This window comes from Ictidomys tridecemlineatus, chromosome 2, assembly GCF_052094955.1.
Source record: "Ictidomys tridecemlineatus isolate mIctTri1 chromosome 2, mIctTri1.hap1, whole genome shotgun sequence".
NCBI lineage: Eukaryota > Metazoa > Chordata > Mammalia > Rodentia > Sciuridae > Ictidomys > Ictidomys tridecemlineatus.
The window spans coordinates 98,118,978-98,134,079 of record NC_135478.1 but is presented as its reverse complement, the minus strand read 5'-3'; the positions used below and the strand labels follow the sequence as shown (position 1 = coordinate 98,134,079).

At 43.8% G+C, this 15,102-nt stretch overlaps 1 pseudogene; it reads left to right on the top strand.

Annotated features, from left to right (window-relative positions):
• The window catches only part of LOC106145403 (transmembrane protein 132B-like), a 738,363-nt pseudogene extending 723,537 nt beyond the window's left edge, over positions 1-14,826 (top strand).
• Positions 14,827-15,102: the final 276 nt, after the last annotated feature.

The following is a 15,102-nucleotide window of genomic DNA, read 5'->3' as shown; positions in this document are numbered from 1 at the left end:
CCAGCCCTGAGGCCAAGGGTGTTGTCTGCTCCCATCTGCAACCTGGAGAAGAGCTCTCCCAGTTTCATGGTAGCTGCCTAACTGGTGCCCCTCCAGTGATGTTAGCAAGTATCTTGATTGACTTCCTTTTCTCACAGACTGTAAAAGTTTCCCTGGGGGAAAATGTCATGACTTGAATCCCTGGTAACTCAAATCATGTTCTGGGTCATGATTACTTGCTTTTGGCTCAGAATAAACTATTTCCTTACTTCTTTTCAGGAAGATCATTCTACTTTGACATTTCCTTATGGCAAGAACCCCGTTCAGTATTTCCTCTTGTATCTCACTTGACCCTTCAAATCCATCCATCTGTGGGTCAGACTCTAACATCATTCACATTTCCCAGGCGGAGAGATGACTGGGCCAAGTAATTCTGAATAGTTCCAGAGGTCGCGGGTCTGAAAGTTAGTCACATTGGCCTCATATTAAGTTGTCTGCAGCCTGCTCCTTCCCTGGGCTGTTTGGGGAGCATATTTCCTCATCTTTCCTCATTTAGGTAGCAGCCCAGATTTCCTGGCTCATCAGGCCTTTCTCCACCTCTAGAACAGCACAGCTGGGGGCTTCTTGCTCCTGCTTGTCCATCTTCCCCCTCTTTAGCCCACCTGAAAGACACCTGTGACTGCACTGAGCCCACCTGGAAAAGGCAGGATCAGTGTCTGCAGATGAGGAACCTCAGTTTAATCTGCAGTCTCAACCCTCAGGGCCTGGAAACAGCATTCACAGCTCACAGGACTGGAGGTAAAAACCTCTGGTTGGGGACCGGAGGGCATTATTCCGCATGTCACAAGGAGATGACATAAGAAGTCTCTGGAATTCCAGGGGCAAGCAGAGAGAAGGAAGGATCAGATTCTGCTAAAGTTAGAAAAAGTGCACAAATGCCCCTGGGCTTCCAGCCTAACCACTGGCCACCTGCTGGGTGCCCACCAGTTGCATCCCAAAGCCCACGGGTACTACAGACGCACACCACAAAGAGCAGGCCCGGCTCTGTCAAATGTCAGCTAAGGCTGAGTCTTGAGCCAGGCCAAAGTGAGCTTCCTGCATACTCCCTAAATACACGTTGCTCTCACCTTTGTAAAAACAATCACCTTATTGAAGAGAAAAGTCTCCTAATAGAATCCACAAACACCCAGGCACTGTTCTGAGGGGCTGGCCTGCCATGTTGCTGCTCCATGGCCACCTGAAGTGTGCCCTTCAGGTGGCTGCTCTGCAGCTTCATTCAATGCTTATAAGCCATTCTGTGCCAATGGGATGGTCAAGGGAGGTTTGACATTTCCGTAGAAGAGGCCAGTAGCACCTTACAACAGTGTGTAAATGGAGCCCAGGGATATCTAAATCAGCTCAGCCTTGGCCTCTACCCAGGGGTGAGGAAAAAAGCGGCTTTCTTCAAATCACTTTGGAAATTTTCCCCTGGTTCAGTGAACAGACATTGCATCCTGGCATCTGAGCAGCCTGATGAGGGCTCATGTCCTACTGTGAATGACATTGCACCCACTGGCTTGCTCATTCACCTGGACATCCAGTGTTGGCCCATAACCTGGTGACTTGAACGCTCACTGATCAACTGAGTGTACAGAATTTGTTGTCCTCTATGGCAGTCCTATGAAGCTGGTGGAATGAGCACTATTGGTATCTTAAGAGGACTTTGTGATTCTGTGCAGGCCCCAGAGTTAGTGATGAGGTCTGTAACCAGGGCCCCCATGCTGAATGCAGAGGCTGAGGTGGTTGCAGGAGCTGACTCTGGAGCCACGTGGCTAAGTACAGACCTCCCAGTGCAAACATCATCTGTATTGAGTCGTTTACCCTTGGTGTTCATCAGTGTCCTTGCCTGTCACCTGAGGGTGATGATGTCTCCTGCCCCCTCTGTGTGAGGATTAATGCCCTAACACATATAGAAGACACAGATAACCATGCAACAACCCAGTCAATCAATGGACAAAGGAATGGTCTTTGGACTAATATGTGGAATCCCACTACTCTCAATTAAATAGCACCAAGTCTACTTCTCTGATTGATGTTTGCTGTTCTGTCCCTACTGAACAGACACTTCTCAGAAGAAGATATACAAGTGATCAACAAATATATGAAAAAGTGTTCAACATCTCTAGTAATTAGAGAAATGCAAATGAAGACTAAGATTTCATCTCACCCTAGTCAGAAGGGTAGTTATCAATAATACAAGCAATAATAAATGTTGGCAAGGATGTGGGGAAATGGGTACACTCATCATTGCTGGTGGCACTGCAAATTGGTGCAACTACTTTGGAAAGCAGTATGGAGATTCCTCAGAAAACTTGGAATGAAACCACCATTTGATCCAGTTATCCCCCTTGTGCATCTATACCCAAAGGACTTAAAATCAGTACACTGTAGTGATATAGCCACACCAATGTTTATAGAAGCTTGAATTCACAATAGTTAAACTGTGGAACCAACCTAGATGTCCATCAATAGATGAATAGACAAAGAAATTGTGGTATATGTATACAATGGAATATTACTCAGCATTAAAAGAGAATGAAATTATGGCATTTTCAGGTAAATGGATGGAGTTGGAGAATATCATGCTAAGCAAAGTAAGCCAATCTTAAAAAACCAAAGGCCAAATATGTTCTCTGATAAGTGGATGCTGATCTATGATTGGGGGAGGCCTGGGAGGAATAGAGGAATGTTGGATTGGGCAAAGGGGAGGGTAAAGGAGGGTTTAGGGGGTAGAAAACATGGTGGAATGAGATGGACATCATTACCCTATGTCCATTTATGATTGTAAGAATGGTGCATTTCTATACCATGTACAACCAGGGAAGTGATATGTTGCACACCATTTATGTGCAATGTATTGTAATACATTCTGCTGTCATGTACAACTAAATAGAACAAATAATAATAATAATAATAATAATAATAATAATAATAAAATGAAATCTAAAAAAAAAAGATTGAGCAACAGTGGTATAGTAAGTGCTCCATAGACATGGGCACTTGCTCTTTGCCAGCAGCTTCTCCCCTGTCTGATGGCTTTTTCAGAGTGATTAGACTTGGTAAAGTGAGGTTTGCCTGTCTAGCCTCATGTCATCCCCCTCTCTAGCCACATTCCTCATTGGGAACAAACTTTCCCATTGTCCTTGTAGGGATGGGTCCAGTCTGGCCAGTCAGCACTTCAGGTCTCTGACCAAAGTGATCAATTAAAAAAGTGGGAGGCAAACCAGGTCTTACCATCCAAAGACTTTGCAAAGACATTGCTAAAATTCTAAGGCAATTGATTTCTGGCTTGACATGTTCTGATTCAGAGGCTGCCAAGGAACCACCAGGGGAGACAGGACTCCATGGAGAGTCTAACAAATGTAAAGCAGAGACCAAGAATGAAGGGCTGTGGGAACCTGAGCAGGTTGTTCATAGCCAGGATTAGAGGATGCATTCAGCTCAGGGTTGAAGCCAGTCACACCTAATCTAATTCTGATTCTAATCCCAGAATGGTCTTCCTGCTTCTGACCTTAACATAGATAGATCTCCAGGAGAACCCTGCCCAAGTGGTCATTCACAAGAAGTGAGAGCTGAGGTCCATTTGTTGGCCCAGATCGCTCAGGATTCATTACCTTAGAAGGAAACCGATCTTCAACAAATGGTGCTGGGAAAACTGGAAATCCATATGCAACAAAATGAAATTGAGTCCCTTTCTCTCACAAAAGTTAACTCAAAATGGATCAAGAAGCTAGGGATCAAATCAGAAACTCTGAATCTGATAGAAGAAAAAGTTGGCTTTAATCTCCATCTCATGGGGTCGGTCTCCAAATTCCTTAATAGGACACCTATAGCACAAGAATTAAAATCAAGGATCAACAAATGGGATATACTCAAACTAAAAAGTTTTTTTCTCAGTAAGAGAAACAATAAGAGAGGTAAATAGGGAGCCTACATCCTGGGAACAAATATTTACCCCTCACACTTCAGATAGAGCTCTAATCTCCAGAGTATACAAATTTTAACCCCAAAAATTAAACAACAAGAAAACAAATAACCCAATCAACAAATGGGCCAAGGATCTGAACAGACATTTCTCAGAGGAGGATATACAATCAATCAACAAATACACAAAAAAATGCTCACCATCTCTAGCAATCAGAGAAATGCAAATTAAAACAACTCTAAGATACCATCTCACTCCAGTAAGAATGGCAGCCATTATGAAGTCAAACAGTAAGTGCTGGCGAGGATGTGGGGAAAAGGGTACACTTGTACATTGCTAGTGGGACTGCAAATTGGTGCAGCCAATTTAGAAAGCATTATGGAGATTCCTTGGAAAGCTGGGAATGGAACCACCATTTGACCCAGCTATTCCCCTTCTTGGACTATTCCCAAAAGACCTTAAAAGAGCATATTACACGGACTCAGCTACATCAATGTTCATAGCAGCACAATTCACAATAGCTAGACTGTGGAACCAACCCAGATGCCCTTCAATAGATGAATGGATAAAAAAATGTGGAATTTATACACAATGGAATATTACTCAGCACTAAAAAAATGACAAAATCATGGCATTTGCAGGGAAATGGATGGCATTAGAGCAGATTATGCTGAGTGAAGCTAGCCAATCCCTTAGGAGCAAGTGCCAAATGTCTTCTTTGATATAAGGGGGTGACTCAAAACAGAGCAGGGAGGAAGAGCATGAGAAGAAGATTACAATTAAAAAGGGATGAGAGATGCATGGGAATGGGAGAGAGTAGGGGAATCGCATGGAAGATGGAAGGAGACCCCCATTGTTATGCAAAATTACATATAAGATGGTGTGAGGAAGAAAAAAAAGAGAGAGAAAAATGTCATAGAGTGGGTAGAGAGAGAAGATGGGAGGGGAAGGAAGGGGAGGGGAGAATAGAAAAGGTAGCAGAATACAATAGATACTAATATGGCTGTATGTATAAATGTGGCTTAAAACCAATGTGATACTGCAATCTGTACATGTGGAAAAAAAAGAATTCATACCCCACTTGAATCGAATGTATGATATGTCAAGATCATTACAATGTTTTGAGCAACTAATAAAAAAATTTAAAAAATATATATATATATAAAAGGAAATGGAATAATGCTAAGTTTGTACGTACTCCTGAGTTTAATCCTTGGTATTAAAATTAAAAACAAATCTTTGAAGAAAAAAAAAAAGAAGGAAGCCGGGCGTGAGTGCAGATGACCAACAGGCAGCCACCAGAAGAGAAAAGAAGCAGCCATGGCCACATGGACTGGGTAAGGAAAGAAGCTGCCCCCAGTGCCACATTAAAGGACTCCCATATGCAAGGTTGTTCCCAGAACATAAGACCTTCGTGGAGGACGCCAAAAAGAGAAAAGGATACATAAATTAGTAGTGAAACCACAAAGTCCCTGATAGTAACAAAAGGCTAGAAATTCTCTCCAGAAATCTAATGTTTAGCATGAGGATTATAATGAATGACATTGTATTCCATGCTAGAAACGTGCTGAGAGATAATATTTTAATATTCTTGATATATGAAGGAAAGAAAGACAACCAGGTGAGGTGACAGATTTGTTAATTTGCTTGACTGCATAATCACTGTGTACATGTGCATCAAAACATCATGTGGTACAACTTATGAATACACAATAAAATAAGAACAAATGGAGAATTAGTCATACCTGGCCATCAGGAAATTAGACAATCTCTAATTAGGAGTGATAAGAGCCTAAATTACTGTTATAAAGAAAGAAATAGTGCCAAACATTTAAAATGCTACAACTAGAAAATTACTGTTTGTGAAATTCTTTTGAGAAGTATCAGTTTGGATCAAGTTTGATTGTTTCAATTTTAATAATTATTGTAAGACTAGGAGGATATATAATGGAGTAAAGTAATTGGAGATTATATATATATATATATATATATATATATATATATATATATATATATATATATATATAAGTAAATGGAGCCCTTGGGGACTTAAAGGGAAGGAAATGTGTTTTTGATGGAGGTTAATCTTACAAAGATGTCCTGGGCAAGGGAACAGTTTTTGGACTAATAGGTGGAATCCCAATACTCTCAATTAGATAGCACCAAGTCTGCTTCTCTGATTGATGTTTCCTGTTCTGTCCCTACAGAGGCTTTTGTTTTTAGCTCCTGCTTATCTGTTTCTACCAGCACTTCATAGAATACTCTGTGCATATAATGGTCTTGAACATTAGGCCTGTGTTACACCACTGTTAGTTAAATTCTACCTGCACACACTCATCAGGGTTATGGTGATTTATTACTGATGTAAATCTAGATTTCTCATATGGGAGACTGAGAGTATGGAACATTTATAGTTCTCCATAACACTGGTGAGTGTTGTGGGTTTTATTTTCCACATTGTTCAGGACAAGAATTTTATTCCCAGAAGTTGCAGATAACTTTCCCCATGGTGGAATGCCCTCAAAGTCAATTAAGAGAACACATTCCATGGACTTATTTCTTGATACTCTGGGTCCTTGGGCACCAAGCCTGCCTCCAGGAGCCATTGGAGACTGGCTCTGCTTTCAATTGCTGAGTCTTTCTGGAAGTACTCACTAGAGTGTAAATTTGGAAATTCATCATCTTGGCTGCGGCCAACATTACCAGGCTTCCACCAGGTGTTTCTGACTTGGTCCTTCTCTTCCATAGAAGACTGGAAAGCAATCCTGCAGACCTCCTTATTCCTGTAATTAATTTCCTATGCAAATCCCAAATACCTAAGCTTGTTCCAACATGTGTGCCCATGGTTCAGTGAATCCAGAGGTGGAGAAAGCTGCCTAGCTCCATATGTCCAGCTTTAACCAGGCAAAGAGGTCTTAATCCCTTCTGGGCCATCATTTGATGCATTAGCATTGCCTGGATCCTGTCCTAAGCTAACATGTGTTGGTGCTATTTTTTAATCTCCAAAAGTCAGGCATAAAATGCTTGAAATGAAAGAGCTCATAAAATGTGATCCGTATCTGGCCAAGATGGAATAACAGGAACCAAAATTTACATCCCAATGGAAACAACTTAAAAATGGACCAAGTACATAAAACAATGGTTTTTAGACATTGCTGTAGGCAGGGCCCTGTGCTGATCACTCAACCAGGGAAAGCACATTAATTGGGCTCTCTGACCCATGTCCTGGTGTACTTCCTGGAGAACGTTTCAGGGCCCAGCACAGGTAGGGAAGCCCAGCAGAGCCTGGCATTTCCTAGAGCTGAGAAGAGAGAAATGGAAGTTCAAAAAGAGCTCCCTGCTCCGGGAAAGGCAGAATTAATACTGTTACCAGGGCCATGTTACCAAAAGTGATCCGCAGATTCAAAGCAATCCTTTCAAGATACCAATGGCATTCTTCACAGAACTAGAAGAAACTGTCCTGCAATTTGTATGCAAGAATAAAAAACCCAGAAGAGCCAAAGCAGACCTGAGCAATAGAGGCTCATGCTCACCACAGAGCCTTAGTAACAACCAACACCGTGCAGCCTAAAACCAGCTGTGCAGACCAATGGAATACACTAGAAGACACAGAAACAAACCCCCATCGACAGTCGTCTGGTGCTAGACGAGGATTATTAAAATAAAAGTGATCACACTTCATCTGAGCTGATACTTTTCAAAACTACCTTCCAGTCAGTCATCAAGAATACAAATTTTAATAAACATTTGTGGGATTTGAGGAAAAAAAGAACACCAACACACTGTTGGTGGGACTGTAAATTAAAACAACCATTTTGAGGACATTCCTCAAAAGACTAAGAATGGAGCCACCATATGATCCAGCTGTCCAGCTCCTCAATAAGCATGCAGAAGAGTTAGAGTCCAGCAGCACAGTTCACCATGGCTGACCAGTGGACCCAGGCTGGGTGCCCACCAACTGACAAATGGATAAAGAAAATGTGGTGTATATAGAAGATGGAGTTCTACTCAGCCACCAAGAAGAAGGAAATGTGCCTTTTGTTGGTAAATGGATAGAACCCAAAGCATTATACTAAATGAAACCACAGCCTCAGAAAGTCAAGGGTTGTAAGTTTTCTCTCGTACGTAGATGGGAGGGCGAAGAAAAGAGGAAAGAAGAGGGATCTTATGAACATGGGAAGAAACAGAGCAGAGGTAGGTGACCATGAGGAGGGAGCAAGGAAAAGAGGAGGTTCCTGGTACCACAGGCCAGTCACTCTGTGTGCGCACATGTAGACATCCTGGTGACCTCCACTGTGGCATGCACCAAGTCGAGTGCACCAAGGCCAATAACAGGGAAAGGACTGGGGTCTGAGAGGTCTAGGCACCAGAGTCCACAGGCCGAGTGGATGTCCACCCCACCAGAGAGACCTTCAGAATCAACCAAGGGATCAAAAATGACCTTGTTGAACTGAAACCCTGGGAAGAGCTTGTGGCTGGCTCCAACTCCAACTCAGTCCTAAATTCCTTAAAAACTATTCCACGTGGAGTCCCTGTGCGAAGACTACCTGCCCTTGGAGGCTGGATGTGGAGATGGAACGCAGGGTTCTCCATGTACCTCCATAGTCTAGAGGCCAGGTAGCCTCTACATGGCCTGTTTGATACTATATTTTATATTCTTCTCAACCTCACTTCTTGCCCACCAAAACCTGTATTTGCCTTCTCACAAGGAAGGAAGTCCTCATGATCCAGTCTGCAGATGTGAACTTGGCACCCAGTTAGCAAATGGAACTCAAGGGAGACTCAAGGAGGCTCAGGGAAGTGTTTTCTGGTTGACAGTGTGAGCCTTGGCCAGGAGTCTGCCTCTGTCTCTGTGCTATGTACCACAGCTCTGTGGCCGTGTCTTGTAGCCAGAGGCAACACATTCAAAAAGACAGCAGAAGTTCTCAGAATGACAAAATGCAGAGATCAGAAGTGACATCCTTGAACTGTGGAACCAATCAGGAGCCTCCTCTCTTCTCACTGTGTGAGAAAATCTGTGGCCATCACTGTGTGTTCCATAGTCAGAGGAAAGGACAAAGCCTGGGGGTCAGAGCAGCTTCTCAGTGGAGAGCCAACAGAAACCCTGAAGATCCTTGAGGCCAGGTGTGGATTGCTGGATATGGGAGAATCCCTGAGTGCCCAGGTACAAGGGAGGTCTGGACGTAGAGGGCCTGAGATCTCTTTGTGTTCCAGGACCAGGTTCTGAATGTGAGACAGGAGAAGCTGTGTTAGGTGACAAGCTTCAGGATCCTTGTGGAGACAGGTGGTGGTGAGATGTTGCTGAGCAACAAGCACACCATGCACCCAGAACCTACACCTCTCCAATGCCCAGGCTAAGTGCTCTGCCACTAGGAGGGGACAAGGAGATCCTGCAGGCATGGTCTCCAAAGCTGTAGGGGTATGCAGGCTGGTATGGCACATGTCCTCCTTGTTGACCTGTGAAACTATGATGGCACCCCCACTTGAACAGCAGCTGGCTCATTGCTTTGGAGGTCTTTCTAGAAGTGAACCTGCAATCTCTTGCTCCCCAGCATTGTCCTAAAAAATTTTTTAGCACCAGCAACTTACTTTTTATAATGGTATTTCCACAATAGTATTTCAGAGAGACTGGTGAGAGCCCCATTGCAAACACTCTGAAGGGGGGTAGGAGAAAATAAAGATAAAACTTCTCTAAGCACCACAAAGAGCTAAGTGATCAGTGCCCCACCCTCAACACACACACTTGACTTTAGAAGTGGTTGTGGGCTCAAGAAATGGAGTGTTTGAGTCACCAGATTCTTCAGTGTGTGGGCTTAACCAGAGTGTGGAACTGGGTGGCTTGGGGGCTGAGGTTCTGGTTTTCCAGACAGAATAGAAGTGCAAATAGAGGTGTGTGTGTGGCCACCTTTGTTCCCCAGTCTTGGGATCAAAGTCTGAATGAGAGGCTAAGGAGCTTATCTCTATAAATAAAGTCCTTGGGCTTCTGGTGTTGGAATCTGAGAGTGCCTGGCTGGGCTGATGGCTGCCCTGCCCATCTTCCCTGTTAGGAAGCTCCTCAGATCAAAAACAACCATAATAATAATAGGAGTGGGAGACAACAGAGCCAGGCTGTGTGAGTAGAGCATCCAATGGGGGCCATGAACCAACGTGGGGAGTGCCCATGGGCCTGCTCTAAGATGTCTGTGACATTGAAGCTGCTGAGTTAGGCAGTAAAGACTCTCCTTATACATAGCAGCATTGACTTCAGCAATAACATGGAAGCACAGTGGAAGGAGAGAAGGGGAAGAGAATACCCCACCAGGTTGGTAAATCACCAACCCCTGAAGCCAGGTAGCTGTGTGACCCGGCCACTTCTCAGGGTCCCGACTGGGGAGTCCTGGCAGAGTGTCCTCTCCACCACTGAGGCTCCAAAGCTCTTGCTTCCAGTGGGTCTTCTTAAATACCAGCAAATAGAACACAAAAGACACTGCTCCAACAGCCCTCAGGACTTAGCTTTGCTTCATCCCCCCAAGGATGGGCCAGACCCCCAGAAGAAGTGCACCTGGAGATAAGAGAGATCACCAAGTTCCCCTGCGCCAGCCACTCCCACAAGAAGCCAGCATTCCCAGGATGTTTTGTTGGGGACATTCAAAGGTGACTGTAGCAGGAGACAGGGAAGATCTTGATATTTTCCTTAGCCTGGAATGTTCTCAGGGACATTTTGCATGAATTAGCTCTCTTCACTCTCATAGTGACATCATAAATGACTTTAAACTTGGTCACTGTTTTGCAGGTTTGGGCCCATGGCTTCTGTGACGTACCAGGTAAGGAAGGGGTTGGGCCTAGGGTGCCCAGCTCTCTGGCTCCATGCCCACCCCAAGCAGCTATGTGACCCCCTAGGCAGGCTCCTTGCCCAGGAGGAGACAGGCTCTTTCTGGGGCCAGGGCTTACAGTCCCAGTACTCCCTGCTGGGTCTGAGCTTTGCCTCCAACCTTTATTCCCAAAACCAAGATGGAGTTGGAATGAGGAGGATCTGGTGTCTGCTGCCCCTTCTTGGAGGACCAGGAAGCCCCGCACGGAGGTCTCTTTTGCCCTCCTGTCCACAGCCAGCATTTGCCTCACTTCTCTGGGGAGCTGTGATTGTCACCGAGAGGTGTCTAGTGAGACTTTGAGTGGAGGCTAATATCTGCAGCAGGAGGGAACATCAAGACAACTCTGTGTCCTGGGTTTTACTGGAGCCTCTCAAGTTGGGAGGATCCTGATTTTGAGAAGGAGCCATAGTACCTGATGTGCAGACACAGGAATGAGAAGACTTTAGAGGCACTCAGCTGCCCATGGAATGCGGAATATGGCATCTAGTCACATTCCCAAAGCTCCTTGGACTCAAGGGAAATGAGTGCCCTTCAGGAATGTCATGATGGCTCAGGTGGCTGAAGGTGCGGACTGAAAGATTGGGGAGTAGAAGCTTCTCTGAGGCCATTTGGTATATGGATAGCACAGGCAGGAGCCCTAACCTCTCCCAACATGTCATTGTCTGTGAGATGAAAACAGTGATCTGCAGTTTTCTATCTCACAAGATGATGCTGAGAAAAAATAAATGAACATCATCAGTGTGACCTCTTTTAGTAGAAAAAGCTAAGCTGAAAAATGAATAAAAGCTATTTTCCTATGAATATAAGCCTCCACTTTCAGTATTACTAATTGAAGACAAGGAAACCGTGAGGATTTTATTTTCTAAACTTGGAATTGAATTCTTTAACTGTATTGGACATGGGCAGTGGTTAAGAACATGAAAAAAATGATTTCTTGCTGAAAATATGAAATTACCAGATCTTGTATCTTTCCTCATGCACCTGTGGTGAGTATTTTCTAGCTAATACTGATGAAATGATATTTTGGAAATTGAGCAACAGATATTCTCAATAAAACTATAAATTCTCACTGTAAAGTGTTAGTCTACAATTGAGTTGTTTTCTAATGTCTGTTTAATACGTGCAGCTTTAATGCAATATGTCCTCTAGAACTAAATTGCAAATAGAAGGTAAATTGGATGAATTGATAGTTTTAGGCCATAAAACCCCCTTTCTTGCTGTGCTTTCCTGGGGCCCTCAGATCTGTCATAGGGACTGCCCACCTCTGTGCATGAACGTGGAGGTTATACTTGGAGGGTTATGGGGTGGAGGGAATGATGAAACCATCTTCTCAACAGCTTTCCTATCTTTGCATTGCTCTCTGAGCACAGATTCATTTTTTAATGTCATGATTCTTTACTCTGAATATACAGCACCAAGATCTGCATCATTTTTGAAATAATCTTTACTGATAAATCAACCAAAATCTCTTTTAAAACATACACACAGTTATTACTCTTTAAAATCAATTTATTCTTTGAGTCAAAGAAAAAAAAATGCTGTAAGTTGTTCTTTTTAGGAATGCTTTCATTGGAAGGTGAAATCAAGCAATTATCGAAAGTTTTAAAAACCATTTCAGCAAATTTTTTTTTTGAAAGTTAATTAGGAAATATTTTGGTGTAAACATTAATTACAGTGTTTTAAGTGATTGTGATAAAATTGCAATTAAAAATAAAACATGATTATAATTTAGAGGTTCATTTTTTTTTACACCTATTTCACCTTTGGTGCTTTTTACTTGGTGGCACCTTAATGAGCAGAGACAAGAGTTCTTAGTGTCACTTTAGAATATCCTCCATCTGTCTAGCTCCATCTTCTCTGAAAAGGCAGTGAATTTCCAGTGTGGCTGGTCCACAGCAAATGCCAGGCATGGACTGCTTCTCCCTTCTCACTCTCTTCTCTAGTCTCCACCAGAGATAAGAGAATGGTTCCCTGGAATGTTCTTCAAGTTCCTAAAGAGATGAGATTCCCAGAGACCTCTAAGACCCTGACTAATGGAGAGAGCTTGTCCCTCTCAGTCTTCATGTCCCAAAGGTAATCAGCAGAAGGCATGTGCAGGTGAGATGGCACCCCGACATGTCTCCCTGCCTCTTCTCCAGTCTGCCCTCAATGCATGGGGAACACTTCTTCTCAGAAACTCTTTAAATGTCCATCACAGGTCCCTGTGCCATTTGCTCGACAGCAAGTTAATCTGTGCAATTGACTGTCTACCATAGACCATGACAGAGAATTGAATTTTTCCAATTTTATGAAAGCAGGAAGCTTTTGACACTTAGAAATTCCATTTCAGCTACTCTAAGTAGGCACCAAATTGCTGTCTACTTACTGTAATTGTGGACAATTCTAAAACTTTCACACATTTTCAGAGTTTTAGTGAATCACTTTAAGAAGATATCAGGAGCATTGTGTCTCTCTAGTGGGATGGGATTATAATGCATTTTCCCCCAAGTACCTTCAGCCAGCACTGTGTGGCTTTATCTGCATTGAATTTCTAACGTATCATAGTTCAAATGATGTTTTGGGTGATGGCTGATTAGTTGTCCTTGGAAATGACTTGGATGCATGGCCTAATTTTTCAAAAAGCTTTAAGAAGGGTCAGTTGTAGGACATGAAATAAACTAATGTGTACTTCCCTGCCCTTTTTAAACTGTATGGTTTGTTCGTCATGTTACAGTGATGTAGATAATTATTAATGACAGTCCAGTGTATCTCAAGTATGGATTAAAGTTACAAGCACTGGGGCTTATTTTTTCTAATTATATTCAGTTAAAGAATGTTTTGGAATTTATTTTTCTGTGATAAAAATTTGCAAATGTGAAGAAGAGTTATCACAACAAATATTTTTATTTTTTTTCTTGGAATTTTGTTCAACTCGGTAAGTAACACTTAGACATTTATGATCCTAAGGATTTTTCCATAATTGTCTCATCAATTGGATGAAATGATGGTGTCTGTCCAGCCAAACCTGCAGTCCCAATGACCAGTTATGGTTGCAGAGGGTGAAGAACAAGGGCCCATGATCAAGTTGAAGATGATGATCAGCAAGCCTTGCCAGAAGACCAAGAGGAAGAGTGTTCTTGCTGTGAGTAAAGGAAGCGTCAAGGTCACTTTTGCACTAGGCATCGAGGAGGCAGCAATGATATTGAGGGCATGAACTGGGAATACAATGATCACCTGAGAAACTCCATAGAGTGGGAAGGGAGCCAGGAGCCAGTGGTCCAGGAGTGGCAGGACCAACAGGAGCACAGCCCTGCCACTGCCTGGGGAGAGGAAGGACAAGAAGCTGCTCAAGAGTGGTGGTGCAGACGCCTTCACCAGCTTCCCGACCCAGGGGAAGTTTCCAGAATCCAGTAACCCTAGTGACCTTACAGTGGCCTCCATGGGCTTGACAGACTTGGAGATCGGCATGTATGCCCTGCTCTGCGTCTTCTGCCTGGCCATCCTGGTCTTCCTGATCAACTGCCTGGCATTTGCCTGGAAGTACAGACACAAAAGGCTTGCAGTGAGCGAGCAGAGCAACATCCCCCACTCCCACGACTGGGTCTGGCTTGGGAACGAGGTGGAGCTTTTGGAGAACCCAGTGGACATCATGCTCCCCTCGGAGGAGTGCACAACCATGATAGACAGGGGGCTGTAGTTCGAGGAAAGGAACTTCCTGCTGAACGGAGGTTCCCAGAAGCCCTTCCACAGTCAGCTGCTCAGACCTTCTGACTACGTCTATGAGAAAGAGGTGAAAAATGAACCTGTAAACTCTTCTGGCCCAAAGAGGAAGAGGGTCAAGTTTACTTCCTACACCACCATCCTCCCCAAGGATGGGGGCCCGTACACCAACTCCATCTTGTTTGACAGTGATTACAGCATCAAGTGGTCTGCCAGGTCATGGGGCTGGGGGACTCACAGGACTTAAAATATTGTGTTATATTTGAATTCACTAATGCACCTTCTGTTTTTCAAATAGCTGGAGCCATGAGCTTGTTCAGCAACAGAGGGTGATTTAATAAGGATTTATTTGTTGAAGCCTGGTGTGAGGGGGCAGGGGGAAGGGTCCTCTTCTAAGCACATGGAAGTGGCTTGAAGAGTTAGTGCAGCTTGTGTGTAAGCCAGGATGAGCACCTGGCATGGCCCCTGTAGTACTGCTGCAGAACTAGGTCAGCAGTCGCGCGCCACCTGGTACTCGCTCATTATCAGTGCACCAAGTTCTCCACCAAGGACTTTATCCACCAGCTCAGGACAAACAGATGTTTAGAACTGGGAGGAGTTTGATAGTTA